The 5421-nt window shown below is 59.2% G+C and overlaps 1 pseudogene; it reads right to left on the reverse strand.

Moving 5' to 3' along the window:
• The window catches only part of LOC116652642, a 20242-nt pseudogene extending 20148 nt beyond the window's left edge, over window positions 1-94 (reverse strand).
• Window positions 95-5421: the final 5327 nt, after the last annotated feature.

A 5421-nucleotide genomic window follows, 5' to 3' on the forward strand; every position in this document is an offset into this window, starting at 1 on the left:
GCCAGGTCACACCCAGTGCTCTAAAATCTCCCCTTCCCAAAGATTCCCTCGTCTAATCCTCCCATTCTCCCCCCATTCCCCCACTACTATCCATAGCGCCCCACTCTTCAGCCCCGTACTCTGAGGGCAATGTGTGATGTCGTCACTCTCTGACGACGATAAACTCGTGTCCCTCTCCTGTTAGAATCCGCTTTCCCCTCCGCTCTCTTCCCTCCTCCTCCTCCGTGTTCCCACAAACCGCCGCCGTCGTCCGGTTTCTTGCCCATGGTGAAGGGACCGCGTGAATCTTGCCTGCTTCCTCCCCAGGGAAACAGCTGTCACGCCTTGGCGGGGAGCTGGGGACGTTCGAAGGCTTTGAGGTCCGATCCACTCCGGGCTGTTCCGGTCCGTTCCGATCCGTTCCGATCCGATCCACTCCGGGCTGTTCCGATCCACTCCGAACTATTCCGATCCGCTCCGGGCTGTTTCGATCCGCTCCGATCCGATCCGATCCGCTCCGGGCTGTTCCGATCCTCTCCGATCCGATCCACTCCGGGTTGTTCCGATCCTCTCCGATCCACTCCGGGCTGTTCCGATCCACTCCGATCCGTTCCGATCCGCTCCGGGTTGTTCCGATCCACTCCGAACTATTCCGATCCACTCCGGGCTGTTCCGATCCGATCCGATCCACTCCGGACTGTTCCGTTCTGATCCGATCCGCTCCGCGTTGTTCCGATCCACTCCGGGCTGTTCTGATCCACTCCGGGCTGTTCCGTTCCGTTCCGATCCGATCCACTCCGGACTGTTCCGATCCACTCCGGGCTGTTCCGATCCGTTTTGATCCGATCCACTCCGGGCCGTTCCGATCCGTTCCGATCCGCTCCGGGTTGTTCCGATCCGCTCCGGGTTGTTCCGATCCNCTCCGGGCCGTTCCGATCCGTTCCGATCCGCTCCGGGTTGTTCCGATCCGCTCCGGGTTGTTCCGATCCAGTCCGAAGTGTTCCGATCCGAACCGGGCCGGGTGGGGCTGTGCTGTATTGTGCTGTGCTGTGCTGTGCTGTGCCGGGGGGAACCGAACCGGGCCGGGGAGACACGAACCGAACCGGGCTGTGCCGGGTGGGGCTGTTGCTGGGAGGAGCCGAGCCGGGCTGTGCTGTGCCGGGCTGAGCCGGGTGGGGCTGTGCCGGGAGGAGCCGAACCGGGCAGAGCCGAACCGAACCGGGCCGTGCTGAGCTGAGCTGAGCTGGGGGAACCGAGCCAAACCGGGCCGGGCTGTGCCAAGGGGAGCCGAGCCGAACCGGGCCGAGCCGAACCGTGCTGAGCTGTGCTGGGGGGAACCGAGCCCAACCGGGCTGGGCTGTGCCAAGGGGAGCCGGGCCGAACCGGGTGGGGCTGTGCCGTTAAGGAGCCGCTCAGGGGGGATCCGGAGTGGTGCCGGTCCGGTCCATTCCAGGCTGAGCCGGGCCGGGTGATCCAGAGAGCCGGGCTGGACTGGGCCGAGCCGTGTGCTGCCGGTTCTGACCCATTGGGGCTGCGCTGTTGGGTTCTGTGTGAGCTCAGCTGATCCGATCCGACCCGGCCCATTCTGAGCTGATCCGACCCAGCCCAATCTGAGCTGATCCGACCTGATTCTGGCTGATCCGATCCAACCCGGCCCAATCTGAGCTGCTCCGACCCGATTCTGGCTGATCCGATCCGACCCGGCCCATTCTGAGCTGATCCGACCCGATTCTGGCTGATCCGAAGCGGTTCCGTCCATCTGGGCTGAGCTGAGCGGCACCGAATCCATCGCAGTGGATCCCATCTGAGCTGACCCGGTCCAATTGGATCCGCTCCAATCCAAACTGAGCTGAGCGGATCCCAGCTGACCCGGTCCGACCCGGTCCGACCCGATCCAACCCGATCCCATCCCAGCTGAGCTGAGCGGAACCAGTCTGACCCGATCCGACCCAATTGGAGCAGATCCGATCCCATCTGAGCTGAGTGGAACCAGTGTGACCCAATCCGATCCGATCCCATCTGAGCTGAGCGGAACCAGTGTGACCCGATCCGACCCAATTGGAGCAGATCCGATCCCAGCTGAGCTGAGCGGAACCAGTCTGACCCAATCTGATCCGATCCGATCCCATCTGAGCTGAGCGGAACCAGTGTGACCCAATCCAACCTGATCTGAGCTGTGCTGATCCCAGCTGAGCTGAGCGGAACCAGTGTGACCCGATCTGATCCGATCTTATCTGAGCTGAGCGGAACCAGTGTGACCCAATCCAACCCGATCTGAGCTGTGCTGATCTCAGCTGAGCTGAGCGGAACCAGTGTGACCCGATCTGACCCAATTGGATCCGACCCGATCCCATCTGATCCGATCCGAACTGCACTGAGTGGAGCCGATCCCATCTGAGCTGACCCGGTCCAATTGGTTCTGATCCACACTGAGCTGAGTGGATCCAACCCAATTGGAGCTGATCCCACCCATTGTGACCCGATCCGACCTGGTTCGACCCAGTTGGAGCTGATCCCACCCAGTGTGACCCAATCCGACCCGGTTCGACCCAATTGGAGCTGATTCGACCCAGTGTGACCCGATCTGACCCAGTTCGACCCAATTGGAGCTGATCCCATCCAGTGTGACCCGATCCGACCCGGTTCGACCCAATTGGAGCTGATCCCATCCAGTGTGACCCGATCTGACCCGGTCTGACCCAATTGGAGCTGATCCCATCCAGTGTGACCCAATCAGACCCGGTTCGACCCAATTGGAGCTGAGTTGATCCCACCTGATCCAACTGGACCCGACTTGGTCTGAGCTGATCCCACCCGGTCCGATCCAAATTGATCCAAGTGGAGCCGGGCCCGTCTCAGGTGATCCGAACCGACCCGGTCCGATCCAATCGGATTCCATCTGAGCTGATCAGAACCAACCCGGTCCGATCCAATCGGATTCCATCTGAGCTGATCAGAACCGACCTGATCCGATCCAATCTGATCCCATCTGAGCTGATCCAACCCGACCCGATCCGATCCCATCTGAGCTGATCCAACCCAAACAGGTCTGATCCAATCCGACCCAGTCCTATCCAATCAGATCCCATCTGAGCTGATCAGAACCAACCAGGTCCGATCCAATCCAATCCCATCTGAGCCGATCCAATCCAACCCGGTCCAATCTAATCCGATCCCATCTGAGCTGATCAGAACCAACCAGGTCCGATCCAATCTGATCCCATCTGAGCTGATCCAACCCGAACAGGTCCGATCCAATCCGACCCGGTCCGATCCAATCCGATCCCATCTGAGCTGATCCAATCCAACCTGGTCCGATCCAATCCGATCCCATCTGAGCTGATCCAATCCAACCTGGTCCGATCCAATCCGATCCCATCTGAGCTGATCCAACGCGACTCGGTCCGATCCAATCCGACCCAGTCCGATCCAATCTGACCCGGTCCTATCCAATCTGATCCCATCTGAGCTGATCAGAACCAACCAGGTCCGATCCAATCAGATCCCGTCTGAGCTGATCCAACCCGACTCGGTCCGATCCAATCCAACCCGGTCCGATCCAATCTGATCCCATCTGAGCTGATCAGAACCAACCAGGTCCGATCCAATCCAATCCTATCTGAGCTGATCCAACCCGACCCGATCTGATCCAATCCAATCCCTTCTGAGCTGATCCAATCCGACCCGGTCCGATCCAATCTTATCCAATCCCATCTGAGCTGATCCAATCTGACCCGGTTCGACCCAATCCGATCTGATCCCACCTGATCCGATCTGATCCGCATCCCCGCTCTGAGCTCGGTTCCGTCCAATCCAACCTGATCCCATCCAACCTGAGCAGAGCCCATCCATTCCGACCCGGTCCATTCCGACCCGGTCCATTCTGACCCGGTCCATTCCGACCCGGTCCATTCCGACCCGGTCCATTCTGACCCGGTCCATTCCGACCCGATCCATTCCGACCCAGTCCATTCCGACCTGATCCATTCTGACCCAATCTATTCCGACCCAGTCCATTCCGACCCGATCCATTCCGACCCATCCACATCCGACCCGTCCATTCGACCCGTCCATTCGACTCCGGTCCATTCCGACCCGCGGTCCACTTCCGACCCTGAATCCATCCTACCCATGTCCATTCGACCCATCCATTCCGACCGATCCATATCCGACCCGGTCCACCTCCGACCCGTCCCTTTCCGACCCATCCATTCCCCGTCCATCTCTAACCCAATCTATTCGACCCGGTCCATTCCGACCTCGTTCCCATTCTGACCAGTCCTTCGACCCATGTCATTCATGACCCAGTCCATTCCGACCAGGTCCATTCGACCCAGTCCATATCCGACCCGCGTTCCAATTTCCGACCAGTCCATTCTGACCCAATCTGATTCCGACCCCGGTCCACTTCCGACCCGTCCATTCCGACCCGCGTCCATTCCGGACCCAATCCATTCTTGACCGTCCATTCCACCCTCCATTCCTACCCGTCCATTCCGACCCAGTCCTTCCTGACCACAATCTATTCCCGAACCCGGTCCCATTCCGCACCCAGTCCATTCGACCCGGGTCCATTCCGATCCTGTCGCATTCCGACCGGTTCGCATTTCGACCCAGTCCTTCTGACCCCAATCTATTCGACCCGGTCCATTCCGACCCGGTCCATTCCGACCCGGTCCATTCCGACCCAGTCCATTCTGACCCAATCTATTCCGACCCGGTCCATTCCGACCCGGTCCATTCCGACCCGATCCATTCCGACCCAGTCCATTCTGACCCGATCCATTCTGACCCGCTCCATTCCCATCTGGTCCGATCCGATCCAATCCATCCCATTGGTTCTGGTCCGGTCCATTCCCATCTGGTTCGGTCCATCCCATCCATTCTGATCCATTCTGACCCGGTCTGATCCATTCCAATCCGGTCCATTCCCACCTGGTCCGATCCAGTCTGACCCATCCCATTGGTTCTGGTCCGACCCATTCCCATCCAGTCTGATCCATCCCATTGGTTCTGGTCCGACCCATTCCCATCTGATCCAATCCATCCCATTGGTTCCGGTCCATTCCCATCTGGTTCGGTCCATCCCATCTGGTCTGATCCAATCCATCCCATTGGTTCCGGTCCATTCCATCCCATTGGTTCTGATCCATCCCATTGGTTCCGATCCAATCCATCCCATTGGTTCCGGTCCAGTCCATCCCATCTGGTTTGGTCCGCTCCATCCCATTGGTTCTGATCCATCCCATTGGTTCCGATCCATCCCATTGGTTCTGATCCATCCCATTGGTTCCGATCCATCCCATTGGTTCTGATCCATCCCATTGGTTCCGATCCATCCCATTGGTTCCGGTCCATTCCCAACTGCTCCCTCCCCACTGTCCCATCCCCCAACCCAACTCCCATCTCCCACTCCGCAGCCCCCTCCCCATTTCCCACCCA

This window comes from Coturnix japonica, unplaced genomic scaffold, assembly GCF_001577835.2.
Source record: "Coturnix japonica isolate 7356 unplaced genomic scaffold, Coturnix japonica 2.1 chrUnrandom504, whole genome shotgun sequence".
NCBI classification, from domain to species: Eukaryota; Metazoa; Chordata; class Aves; order Galliformes; family Phasianidae; genus Coturnix; species Coturnix japonica.